The sequence below is a fragment of the Pantherophis guttatus genome, chromosome 1, assembly GCF_059756535.1.
Source record: "Pantherophis guttatus breed Tessera chromosome 1, ASM5975653v1, whole genome shotgun sequence".
Classification (NCBI taxonomy): Eukaryota; Metazoa; Chordata; class Lepidosauria; order Squamata; family Colubridae; genus Pantherophis; species Pantherophis guttatus.
In genome coordinates, this window is record NC_142063.1 from 187,224,808 (window position 1) to 187,239,200 (window position 14,393).

At 36.8% G+C, this 14,393-nt stretch overlaps 2 long non-coding RNA genes across 2 annotated transcripts; both read right to left on the bottom strand.

Annotated features, from left to right (window-relative positions):
• Positions 1 to 378: 378 nt before the first annotated feature.
• Positions 379 to 2,068, bottom strand: LOC148116693 (uncharacterized). The gene is made up of 2 exons (XR_015733701.1): positions 1,112 to 2,068; positions 379 to 1,013 (listed from the first exon to the last, which is right to left on the bottom strand). It is a non-coding gene; the product is annotated as an uncharacterized LOC148116693 (long non-coding RNA).
• An 8,326-nt stretch (positions 2,069 to 10,394) lies between these two features.
• On the bottom strand, positions 10,395 to 13,687 carry LOC132711144 (uncharacterized). Its single transcript, XR_009621983.2, has 3 exons — positions 13,498 to 13,687; positions 12,177 to 12,362; positions 10,395 to 10,892 (listed from the first exon to the last, which is right to left on the bottom strand). It is a non-coding gene; the product is annotated as an uncharacterized LOC132711144 (long non-coding RNA).
• Between the last annotated feature and the right edge of the window lie 706 nt (positions 13,688 to 14,393).

Genomic DNA, 14,393 nt, shown 5'->3' on the forward strand with positions numbered 1-14,393 from the left:
TGCTTTCAGTGAGATCCTTCTAGAGGATTTGAAACAATAATACAGAACCATCCACTGTAAAGAAAACCAAAACAATCATAGTGAAACCTTCATAAAAAGACAACCCCCACATGCACACTATTAAACTTTAACTCAACAATTGAAGAGAATATTTGTAGGTCAGTCTTGAACTGTGGAGTCCTTGATGCTCTCTAGCTTGGTCTAGAATATTTAGATATATAAAACTATCATTTTGCATCGGAATTCAGCTGTTCTCAAGATTTTAGTAAAAAATAAAATTTTAAGACAAATTATGCAAACAATTGTTCTGTCTTATTATAGAAATTTTCAGCCTTTTAATTTCATGTTCTTAAGGCAGAGTTTCTCAAGCTTGGAAACTTTAAGATATGTAGACTTTATTTTTTTTAAAAAAAGTTTTATTGTTTTATTACTAAACATTCTGACAAACACATAACATACAACATATAAATATATCCTCTTTTTAACAAGTGTTTCTTCGTGGTCTGCTTTCCACTGTGACTCCCCCCCCCACCATGTCTCTCATAGTTTCATTTTCTTCATTGTCCCCTTTTTGATTGATTACAATGTATTTTCTAATCCTAATAGATATGTGGACTTTAACTCTCAGAATTTCCCAGCCACTTTGCTTAAAGGTGCTAAGATTGAGAAACATTGGTTTAATGTGACAATATGATAATAAGAGCAATTGCCTTTGAAAAATATTAAACATGGAAAAAGATCAGGAAAAAATAAGAAGAAATCCTAAATTAATCACTATGTTGTCCTTACTGAGTTGGGGTCTGTAGTGGAGCTGCAGATTATTTTCCAGGTAGTAACCAGCTCTATTCTCCCAGCTGACTATTTTCTCCATCTGAACTGGCCTGTTCTGTGAACTAATATTTTGGGAGTCTGATGGGTCACTCTCACCATCTCTTCTGTGCCATTTGTGCTTTATATACAATACTGCTCTCCAGGCTAGCACTGAAGATCATATTTTGCATCTTGCTTGGGGGCTGAAAGGGAAAGTGCATGTCTTGAAGTTTCATACAGGCATCAGATATATTTGAAATTTAATTTAAACCAAGTTCAGGAACACATTGCAGGAGCCTACCATAGCTGAGAGGGGTATCCAGCCTTGGTTCTGTTGCCTTTACTCATTTTCCATCACAAATTTGATCTCTGGATATGTCTTCCTGCTGCAGACTGAAAGTACAGATAGACCTTAACAACTGCAATTAGGACTGGTAACTTAGTTAGACTTCAGTAAAGCATTTGACAAAGTAGACCACAACCTACGATCTGGTAAAATAAAAAAAATGTGGGACAAACAACATCCAAATCAGAGAGATTCTTAACGGGCTAATTAACCACACTGAATTTGTAGTCCTCAATAGAACTGCATGTACATTAATGGAATTAGACAGCATACTCCAAGGTTCTGTCTTAGACTCAGTAGTCTTCAACATCTTAATCAATGGTTTAGATAAGGGGATAGAAGGGGAACTCATCAAATTTTCAGATGACACCAAGCTGGCGGGAATAGCTGACATTCCAGAAGATAGGTTCAAGATCCAAAAGGACTTGAACACTGGGCCCTATCCAACAATATAAATTCACTGGTGAGAAAAGCAAGGTTTTATACCTAGGCAAGAAAAACCAAATGCACAGTTATAAAATAGGTGGTATTTGGTTCAATAGCACTAAGTGTGAGAGAGAGCTAGGAGACCTAATGGACAGCCACTTAAATGTGAGTCAGCAGTATGCTGCATCCCACTGAAAAAGTCAACACAGTCCTAGGCTTCATTAAGAGAAGAATAGAATCAAGCTCAAATGAAGTGTTAGCCCCACTTTATAATGCCTTGGTAAGATCACACTTGGATATTGCATGCAGTTTTTGTTACCACAGTACAAAAAAAGTGTTGAGACTCTAAAAAGAGTGCGGAGAAGAGCAACAAAGATGATTTGGAGACTGGGGGATAAGAACACTTGCAGGAATTGAGCATGTCTAGTCTAATGAAAGGAAGGACTAGGAGTGACATGATAGCAGTCTTCCAATATCTAAGGGGCTGCTACAAAGAGAAGGGAGTCAACCTATTCTCCAAAACACCTGAAGGCAGAAAAAGAAGCAACAGATGGAAACATATGAAGGAGAGATCCAACCTAGAGCTAAGGAGAAATTTCCTGACAGTGAGAACAATTAATCAGGACCAGCTTGCCTTCAGAAGTTGTGGGTGCTCCATCACTGGAGATTTTTAAGAAGAGATTGGACAGTCATTTATCTGAAATGGTCTCCTGCTTGAGTAGAGGGTTGGACTAGAAGACTTCCAAGGTCCCTTCCTACTGTGTTACTCTGTTACTCTGTTATTATATCAGTCTTGGCTATAGTCGTTAGATGAATTATGGAGATCATTAAGCATTTTATTTATTTATTTATTTATTTATTTATTTATTTATTTATTTATTATTCGAATTTCTATAGTGCCCTTCTCCTTTCGGACTCAGGGCGGTGAACAGCCAAAATAAAAACATTTATACATAAAGTACGATTAAAAATAGATTTAAAATAATTAAATTTGGCCCATAGTTTAAAATTTATCAATTTAAAATCCATATCAAAATTTAAAATCAACCATAAAATCATAAAATCAAGAGAGACCGGCTAACTGAAAGAGATGAGTTTTTAGGGCCCGACGAAAAGTCCGGAGGTCGGAGATCACTCGTATCTCTGGGGGTAGATTGTTCCAAAGGGTAGGTGCCACCACAGAGAAGGCTCTCCTCCTGGGGGTCGCCAGCCGGCATTGTCTAGCCGACGGCACCCTGAGGAGGCCCTCTCTGTGGGAGCGAACTGGCCAGTGGGAGGCTATTGGTGGCAGAAGGCGGTCCCGTAAGTACCCTGGCTCTAAGCCATGGAGCGCTTTAAAGGTGATCACCAACACCTTGAAGCGCACCCGGAAGTCTACCGGAAGCCAATGCAGCTCGCGCAGGAGAGGAGTCACATGGGAGCGCCCAGTCGCTCCCATAATCCCCCGCACGGCCGCATTCTGCACCAGTTGGAGCCTCCGGGTGTACCCCAAGGAGAGCCCCATGTAGAGAGCGTTACAATAGTCCAGACGAGAGGTGACGAGTCATGATGTCATGTCAATGTCATTGACTTTGCTTGTTGGAAGCCAGCTGTGAAAGTCACAAATGACAACACCTGGCTGATTGTTGTACATGTGCACTGGTTGTCAAATGCCCAAATCACAATCATGTGACCATGGGGGACCATCGGGATGCCACAACTTCAAGAACCAATTGTAAATCTTTTTCAGCACTGTCATAACTTTGAATGGTCACTGAATGAGTGGTCATTAATCAAGAACTACCTGTAGTCTTTTCCTTTTATGTTGCCTTGAATCTCCTTGTTTGCTTGGGCTGGAACACTTCATAGCCGTGATGGTGAATCTGTGGCATACGTGCCAGAGATGGCACGGAGAGCCCTCTCTGTGGGCACGTATGCCACCGCCAGCTGCTCTTCTGGTTTCTTGTGTGCTGGCCAACTGGTCTTCAAAGATGCCAGAGTGCTGGAAAATGGCCTAAAAATGGCCAAAAGCCAGGCCATTTTCCGGCCAAAAACAGCCCTGAAAACAGCAAAAAAACCGGCATGCATGCGCCAGCTAGCTGGTCTTCAGGTTCTCGGTACTCCAACGTGCGCACATGCACGTGCATTCCAGTTTGGGCACTCAGTGCCGAAAAGGTTCGCCATCACTGCTTTATAGGCTAGGTCTAGCTGGCTACTTCGCAGAGGAATTAACATTATACCCCTGCTTAGATCACTTGCCCTAATCTACTTCTTTTGCCTGGTATGTAAGGATTGTTGGTTCAAAATCCACTTCAAAGTATTTTAATCAAAATTTTGTTCTGTGAGAGCTTTTTTAAAATCACAATTTTGTTCTCTGACAGCTTTTTTTAAATGACAGTTTTGTTCCTGGAGAGCTTTTTTTTTAGTACCACTCCATAATTTTACCAGCCACTTTCATACTTTGAAAATACTGGTATTCCACATATTTTAAAAGAAACTAGTATTCCCCCAAGAACAATAGGAAAAAGAAGAGACAAGAAGATGTCTTTTTTTTTTTACTGGAGTTCACAGAAAATAAGAGCTTTTAAAGAAAAAATGGGTTTTGTGGTTCCTACTATCTTTTCATTCAGGATATCCATGCAAAAGTAGATTTTCAGCATTTATGATAACCAAGATCATATACTGAAAGATGATGAATACGATGCCAGTATAAGAATTTCTTAAACAAATCTCATTCCAGACAGAGGTGAAATGTGCCCCATATGCATGCTCCTACAGTATATTCCATTAAGTTTTATGATAGATGTTTCAAATGTAGGGAAAATAAAGAGTCTTATTAAATCAGGTTTATATTCTCTGACTTTAACTTTCCCCATCTGTCCACTTTTTATAAAAAGAAATGGTCTCATGTGTTCTCCCTTAAAAAAATCCAAATCATTTGATGGTTTTTCTAAAATGTTTAAGAAACACTGTGCTAAAATACATGGTTACATTTTTTCAGGACTTAGATTTGACTAAATTAATCCTGATAGATATTACTTTTGTCATTTAAAAATACATTGAAATCCCATTTATAAAATACAATTGTCATTTATAAAATACATAAAATCCTGCCAATCCTGATAAAAAAATAAAACAAATAAATCTTGAATTTTCATTTTCTCTTTTTTTTAATACATTAATTTTATTGGAGATCTCAGAGGAATCAGGCAAACCTCATTAAGTGAATATCTGGATAATATCTATTATCCAGATATTTCCATTTATAAGCAATGACTGACTTTATTATTAAAATGAATAAATCATAATGTTCTTGCTTTGTAACGTCATCAAATATATGTAATAAGTCTACATTTAATAAGCATTAATTCCTGTACAAGATTTGGTTGTTTTTGTTAGTGTTTTTCATTAAATACCACTTTCAAAATTTTGAGACCAAACTGCATTCCCACCAAAAATGAAAGAAACTTGGGGTTTTTTTTTTATTATAAACCCTTTAGTACCCCATGTAATATGTGAACTACTTATAGGGGTTTCCCCCCTTCTGTACAGTTGAGTCTTATTCTCAGAGACTGTGTGTACAAGTCCCTGCAATTTTCTTGGTGACTTTTTCAGAAATAGTTTGCCATTGCTTAGAACCTTGGTGGCCCAAGATCACCAAGCTAGCTTTGGGCATAATGTGTAAACTGGGACTGGAACTCACAGTCTCCCAGTTTCTACCTGATGCCTTAACCACTACATTAAACTGCCTCTCTATTATAAATAATATGGGTTAAAGCTAGCAACGTATGATCTTAAAACATAATTCTTGCTTAAAGTAAATTCTCCAGACCCTTAGAGGGATTATCATATTGCATAATCCACTTCCTTGTCTAAATCTGACTTCTAGACCTATTTCAAACCTAGTTTAAGGTTATCTATTTCTAAGAAATATCAGTATATGTTTTTTAAAATTATATGTTTGATTTCTGCAAAATGATCAGTGATTTCTTCAAACTATGTAGTCCCTTGTTCTACATAGACTCTTTATTTTCCACAATTTCAAGGTGCTATTCTATTCTGATTATAATATGTCTGTATCATCAAAGATGTTAATTAATTTAATCACAAAATCTTGGTATAAGTATTTAATAACTCTTCTCTCATAATTATTAATAGAACTTAGTAGTATATAATTTATCCAAATATTGAATATTTTCTATCCAACACCATTTCTTTTAATCTTCTAAAATAAATGGAATGTTATACTATAGTTATTCTTTTTTATAATATGGTTTCAAGAATGTTATCCCTCATCCTTCCACATTCAAAGTAGCTTACCTCAATGCCTTTGACAAACGGTATTCAGGTGGAACTCTTTCCTTTACCATTTCAAAGCACCCTCTCTACCAAATGAAATAGTGCTGAACCATACCTGTATAATATTAGATTTATAGAGCTTTGGTTTTTACTTCAAATGATGAGAACTTCATTATATTTAGTTATGGTTATTTTCCATCCCTAAGTGATAATAATGGGTATTATCACTACCACTAAGCAATTCTTACTGAAAGTTTTTTCAGTCTTCTCACTGTGATATCAATAATGTACATTTATAAGATTCCTCTCTCAAAGGCACATACATCAAATCAAATGAACTTTTCCCATGGCAACACAGGTACTAATGCTAGTCCTAAATGTGATATGGGACTCTATTGTTTCAGTAAACTTTTAAATTAGTTGATACAAAATGCACTGTTGGTATCAAAGAATTTAAATTACTTGGCCCTGCAAGCTAATAGAGGAACTTGTTTAGAAGTGATCTACAAATGAAAGGATCCTATTTTATCTTCATAGATTGTTACAATCTCTTCATTCTCTTCATCTGATTATCTGAATCTACTAACGATGCCCTAGTATTGCTTTTATTGTTTCTATTACTGACAACTTTAACCAGCTTAAAGGGATGAACTATGTGTCCTCAAGAGTAAATTGAAACATTCACTTAGCCAACAATGAATTGCCTTCATTTTGATTAATAGGCTAAAGTTCAAAGCTGACCTTTTCAAAAATTAAATTACTAAATCCCATGATAGACAGGAGGGGAAGTATATTATGTGCTAAGTGCAAGGTCACCTACAGTATAATCCAGTTTGCTAAATTAGGTTGGCATATTCCTTGAGGAATGATTCCTATTTCTGTAAAAGTCTAACATAGTTCATATCTCTTTAGTGTAAACTAAAGCTTTCTTCTGACTATCATGAGGATGGACAGCTGGCATTCTGGAAGAAGACACTTATATTAGGCATCCAGGTGTCTGAACATAAAAAAAATAACTGGTCTTAAGACATATATTACATGTGCGTGTGTGCTTTGATAATAAATGTATCTGTATCAATGTAGCTAACAATTGTACTGCAATCAACCACAAACTGTATTGATAGTGGCTGTGATTGTGTGATTGAATCTCTGCCTTTTTTATACGTGCATCATTCACATATGCACATACAAAGGGCCAGACTTTGATTGCAGATTTACCATTGTCATCACAATTTTTAAATACTTCCCTCCCCTTGCAAATATTGCTGGTTCTATCTGTGGTGAAGAGAGAATGTTCTTACATCGGTCAATTCAGACTTGGAATCTGAGAGAAAAGATATTGTTATTTATTATTATTTATTTATGTCTTTCTTCAGCATGTATTCTATTTCCAACATTCTAAAGGAAGAGATCAAATGAAACAAGGCCTTAAAAACTGGAGCTGAAATGCAATCACAGAGTCATGGTGGGAAGGCATCTTAGAGGTCAACTAATCTCATTCTTTGCAGAGTGCAGGATCCAGCAGAATCTCTTTAGTTGATGATCAAAGCCTTCTATCTGAAGCCCTGTAGCAATCATCATTTCCTTAGGTGGCAGCCTGTTCCATTGATGTTCAATCTGCATAGATTCATTCATCCTGAATCTTGATACCTTGAGCTCTCATTATCCGTTTGAGTTGTAAAGATTCATCCATCTTGAATGAAACTGAAATCTAATGCTATTAAATTCCTTGGTGGTTTCTTTGTAGAAAAAGGAATCATAGAGGTTGGCAGTAGGATTCAGGGATCAGAACTGAAAGCCACTTTCTGCCAGAAAAGTGGATATTAAAATTTCATGAAGAATAGGCAATTTCTCATTGGAACCATGAAGAGGGTTAACATGATCTGAACGCATATGAACAGTAATTTATCTGTCTGTTTTGATAAAATGTCAACTTTCAAATGAAAAAAGGCAAGATAACTCTTTAAACCACATTGACTTATTAATAACAATTTGAATTCTGACAAAATAAGTATTGTGGGAGTGAAATGCTGTATTATAAGCTTGTTATCTGCAAATCTGTCTATCCTCTGAGACCGGTATTTCAATTCAAATCTGATATATAGGGATTTAAAATAAACCACAAGTAGCAAAGAAAATTAAAAACCCACAACACATAATATTTTAGAATCAGTAGTGCTTTGTGTCCAGGAATTTATTATCATTATTGTTGCTGCTGAATCCAGATCAGGTATTTAGTCTTGCCTCCTCTGCAGCACTTTCCTCTTGGGCTGCTTCACTATAGGTTGTAGTTCACAGAATGAATTAAATGGATCCCTTCTGACTTGTACAGCAGAATGGTCAAGTTATAACTTTGGCTCACTCATAAATTAAGTAATGATCTTGTCTGTTGATGCTGTATTGCTTAATTAATAAGCATACACTTTTTTGCATAATGTAGGAGAGTTGAATTAGATTTACTATCTGAATTGGCCCATCAGTATGTTCTACCTGGGAGATGTTCTTGCTTATATTCCACTTCCATAAAGTGGGAAGAATGAAAGCCAGGAGTCTTGTTTTTCCCCAGCCAGCTCTATAGATTAGTCTCTTCTTAGAACAAGGCTTGCTCCTGTCTTAAATGCTCCCAAAATTATTTAAGTTGGAATTTTCTGAAGAGCCTTTGATGCATAGTTTAACTTCCTATTCCTATCCTAAGTGCTAAGATCATTACTTTGTTATGATATCTATACATCTATCTAAAATCTAAACGTATCTATCTAAAGTTTATCTAAATGTATTTTGGATGATTCTAAATCTTTAGCATATTTAAATAAAAAGTTAAAGAATATTATTAAGGGGGATATTACTTATCTCCAAGAATTCTGGAATAAACAACTGGGATATTCTGTATTAAGAAATAAATAACTATTTATTTATATAACTAAAGGATCATTTCGTACCATTTTTAGATAAGTGTTTAGATAACTATTTAGCAAAAGGTTTAATTTTTATTGGACATCCAAGAGAATCCTTTGAAAAAAATTGGTGATGAATTTTATTATGTTGCAAATATACAATGGTATGGAGACATTTACCTATATGATATAGAGTTTTCTTATTGCCTTGTTTTGGTTTAATATTCATTTTTGGATATGGTATTACAGTACAAAGATCAATATGGTTTAGAGATATGAATGACTTCTGAATCATATACCAAAACATGGAGCTTATCACTCGCTATATGAAGGATTATGGATTTGTTGAGCATGGGTAGCAGTAAAAAAGATTACTTTCCACTGGTTTTATCAGTCTTCTGCAGAAAAGCTCTTTGCAGCCAGCTAGCTATGCAAATGCAACATGCTCACTTGTTCTCCAGCTGCCAACACCAAGAAGTGCAAGCAGAAATACTGCTGCACTTGATCCATTCAGTATTTAGTCAGCTTGTAGGCTGTCAAATACTCTTGGCAGAGGCATTGGCTTTCCCTGCTGACCCTTAGAGGACTCCAAAGCAGTTCAAGGCAGACTGGGAGATGGAAATGTTTCTAGCTCTCTTCCAGACTGTCTTTATCTCAGATATGGTCTCCAATAAGTTATCTATTAAACAAACAGACGTTTTTACTATTTTTACCTAGAAAATTGGCCTTCCAAGGTAAAATGAACAAATGCTTCAATTGCATTCTGGTGTACCTTTCACAGCTGGTATGTGTTGAATAGTGCTGAGCTTCAGGATTTAGTAACTATGCTCTAGATATCAGATTTCCTGATGTTTTGCCAACAACTATCACTGGTGTCTTCTGAGGCAAGCTACTGTACACTACTGCACAGACCAAAGAAGCTGAGGAGGGACTGACTTTACAGCCAGGTGTCCAGAGTTCTGACTGGTCTTTACCCAAGATGGTTTCCCATTGGTTTGGGTTGGTGAGGACTGATTCTTTCTTTGTGCCCAGTCTTTAGTGGCTGTTTTGGTTGCGTTAATTCCTGACTGATCTTTTGGTGGAGGGTCTCCTGCTTGGACAGGGGGTTGGTCTAGATGACCTACAAGGTACCTTCCAACTCTGTTATTCTGTTATTATTTTGTTCATGCCAGCGTCTCACTGGTCATTTTTGGAATGCTGACTTCTGATTGTTTTTTAATGCTGGATCCTGATTGTTCAGACTGACCAGCTGAATCCCGATTGGGTTCTTGCCCAGGCTAATTTCTGATTTGTTGATTTTGGGAGCTGATTGCTGGCTGGTCTTGCTTTTGAGCAGGATGTTTGTATGGTGCAAGGCAGGTAGCCAGGTTTTGTTAATCTTCATATTTTCTTCTTTCTTTCTGTGGATATCATAGCCTCTCTATGAAGGCATTATGTAGTAGTTTGATATTCTTGACAACATGTATGTGTCCTTAAATTGAATTTTATGAACATATGATCACACAGGTTCCACTAATGATAATTTTTCTGGCTATCTTAATTTTTAGTGCCTCTGGGGTTTCTTGGGAGATAAAACAGACCCGAATTTGCAAAGATGAAATCAGGAAAGCTAAGGCTCAGAATAAAGTAAGACTTGCAACTTGCAATGTCAAAAATAATTTAAAAAAGTTTCTTTCAACATATAAAAAACACAGAAAAGTCAAGGAAACAATCAGTCCACTAATGAGAGAAGATGGCAAGGAAGTAACAGGCAGTAGAGAGAAAACAGAGCTGCTTAATTCACTCTTTGCATTTGTCTTCACACAAAAAGTTAATGCAGCCCAACCTTCCAAAACATAACCGTAAAAGACAGACTAGGAATAAAAATTAAAATAAGCATGAAAATAGTAAGGGAAAACCTGTCCACTCTAGATGAGTTCAAATCACTGGGACCTGATGAATTATAGTCCGGAGTTCTGAAGGAACTGTCAGATGTGATCTCAGAACCATTGAACCATATCTTTCAAAGACCCTGGAGCACCGGGGAACTGCCAGAGGACTGCAAAAGAGTTGATGTGGTTCCCATCTTCAAAATAGGAAACAAAACGGATTCAGGAAAGTACAGATCAATCAGCCTGGCATCAATATCTGGGAAAATTCTGGAAAAGATAATTAAGCAACAGATCTGTGAATACCTAGAAGCAGAGGTGGGCTTCACATAATTTAACAATCGGTTCGCCCAGCACCAAAAATGTGAGCACACGTGTGTGCTTGCATGCATGCACGCAGCTTAAAAAATGCAGCTAAGTAGGACGGCATAGTGCTTGGGCGGGTGAGCAGGTGGGCAGGCCCACCTGCAGGTCACAACTACTGGTTCACACGAACCGGTCCAAACCAGCTGAATCCCACCACTACCTAGAAGCAAGCAAAGTTATAACCAGAAGTTAACATGGGTTGTCAAAACAGATCATGCCAAAGGAATCATTTCATTCTTTGACAAAGTGACTAAATCAGTGGATCAGCAAAATGCAGTGGACTTGGATTTTAGTAAGGCATTTGACAAAGTAGTTCACAACCTATTTCTTGGTGAACTAAAAAAATTATGGGATAAGTAGCATCACCGCCAGATAGATTTGTAACTGGCTGACAAAACCACATTCAATATATATGCCTTAATCTACATAAAGAGAAATAAGCTGTGGGGTACCGCAAGATTATGTCTTAGACTCAGTACTCAGTACTCTTCAACATCTTCAACATGCAGATGACACTAAACTCATGCAGTGACACTAAACTGGCAGGGATAGTCAACATTCAACACTCCAGAAGATGGGCACAAGATCCAGACGGATCTCAACAGACTTAACCATTGGGCCCTGTCTAACAAACTTCAAAGTAGAGAAAAGTAAAGTTTTACATTTAGGCAAGAAAAAACAAATGTACAGGTACAGATTAGGTGAAACTTGGCCCAATAGCAGTAACTGTGAGAGGGATCTTGGAGTCCTAGTGGACATGAGCCAGCACTATGCAGCAGCAGTCAAAAAAGCCAATGCAATCCTAGGTTGCATAAACAGAAGGATAGAATCAAGATCATAGGAAGTATTAGTATCACTTTATAAAATCTTAATAAGACCACACTTAGAATACTGCATCCAGTTTTGGTCACCATTTTATAAAAAAGATGTTGAGACTCTGGAAAGAGCGTGGAGTAACAAAGATGATTAGGGGGCTGGAGACCAAAACATATGAAGAATGGTTGCAGGAATTGGGTATGTCTACACTAGTGAAAAGAAGGATTGGGGTGACATGATAGTAGTGTTCTAATATTTGAAGGGCTGCCACAAAGAAGAGGGGGTCAACCTATTTTCCAAAGCACCAGAAGGCAAGACAAGAAACAATTGATGGAAACTAATCAAGGAGAGAAGCAACCTAGAATGGCTTACCTTCAGAAGTTGTGGGTGCTCCATTACTGGAGGCTTTTAAGAAGGAACTGGACAGCTACTTGTCTGGAATGGTATAGGGTCTTTTGCTTGAGCTGGAGGTTGGAGTAGAAGACCTCCAAGATCCCTTCCAACTCTGTCATTGTATTATTCAGTCAGGCATGCAACCTAGTGTATACATATCCACATCTACAAGGAAACAAGAGACCTCAATGCTGTTAGCAGGTGTCAGGTCTCTTTAGCTGATCAAATGTTTTCAAAATACAGTTACTCCCTGCCCCCACCTCCAGATAATACAAAACCACCACCATACACACACATAAAAATCTCATTTTAATATATTGTGAAATCTACTTCTGATTTATCTTGCATTCCAGATTTCTAGACATAGTTTGCAAATAAATCTCTTACATTAATATATATGATTGCAAGAATGTAATAAGAATGAAAATATTATTTAAATTGGTTTGATTAGAATAAATATTAATATTCAATAATTTAATGATCTGCATCAAGGCTCCAAAATATTTATATTATGTATACGGCTTAGCATGTGCTTAGTATTTTAGACATAAAATATTAATGAATTCAGCATAATCAAGTTCCTTGTATTAAATTTTTTTTTGATGTCTGTAGATACTCAAAAGCCAAGAGAACAAATGGTGAAGGGTGGCTGAACTAGGTGTTATCTGAATTAAAAGAAAAGTAGCTAAGGAGAACAGAGTTTAGAAGTATGCACAAGAAGTTACCTATATAAATCTGAACTTGAAATAAGAACAAATGGAACTCATATTTTTCCATTGCATTTCCACATTAGACAAAATTATCTGTTCATACAGCAAAGATTATTAAATGGGCCATTTGTTTTTAACTAAATGAAGTGATGCACTCAACAAAAAAAGAAAAGAAAAGAAATTGAAGCATAATTCCAATTGTTTCTCAAATGCCAATAATAAACTTCACTGAATTCTGCCTCCTACCATATGAGACTCTGTTCCAGATTTTCTTTTTATATTATTCCCACTAAAAAAAACAAGTTTGTGGCAAGCTGTGTATTCCCATTCCACAAATTCACATTTGATCTTCAAAAATCTTACATGCCATTGTGGTTTTGTTACTACACTGACTGAAATATTGGACTTTGTTCTTTATAAATCCATTCTTAATCACGTGGCTGAATCATGACTATCTGTGCAGTAAAGCAGATCATTTCTGCAGTAAAACAAATAAAGGTGCAAAGAATTAATTCAACCTCCTTATAAACTTCTGGCCAATTTTAAAATGTACTAGACTGGCTCATTGTCAATAATAAATCAATACTTACATAAACAGAGAAACGGTATGATTGTGGGCAGGCAAAAAAACAGTGGGAGCAGGAGCAACTTCCAACTTCCTGCTGGCTTCCCCGTTAATTTTGCTTGTGGGAAGCTGGCAGGGAGTGCTGGAAATAATGATTCCATATCTGCAGCTGGCTGCAGCAGTGTGGTGACATGGCAGCACTGAAGCAGATACAACTGTGCCAAATTCCAGTCCCATGGGAGTCACAGATCCTTGATTTTGCAGGCATTCTGTAAGCTTACCCCTTTTGAGATATGTTGATTCAAAACGTATTGCCCTATGATGCACTGTATCACCATTCTGAAGCATAGATTTCCAAACAAATAATAAAGAAACTAATGATTCCGTACCCTGTTTGCTTCCTTTGCTACATGTTTAATCTCTTATTTCCCCTGATTTGGTGTTACCACTGCTAGTCTTACTATCTTTTTCTTTATTTTATATGGTTTCCCTTTTGTACTGTTTTCTTGGTTGCTTTTCTCTTTCGGATGTAGATATCTTCCTTGTACTTTTTCTATCTAAGTCACTAACATTATTTTTGATTGTGACAACAGAGAAATATGTTTTAAAAAATAAATAATTATCAGAAACACCTTGAGATGCTTTGTGTGTGTGTTTGTGTGTCTTCTCTCCTACCTCTTTTATTCTCCCAAGAACTAGGAAAGTAGATTAGACTTCTTGGTCTCCCTGAACCTTTTTCTGATAATTCTTTGTAAATTCAGCCAATGATCTGCTGGCTATATTGGCTCACTACAGCACCTGTAGCTGGATTTGAACCCCACCACGATCCCTGTGAAATTCAGGAGAGCAGGGAAAAAAGAATCATGTTCATATTTGCCCCATGAAGGGAGCAAATGGAGAAGCTTTAGAGGTTCATAACTA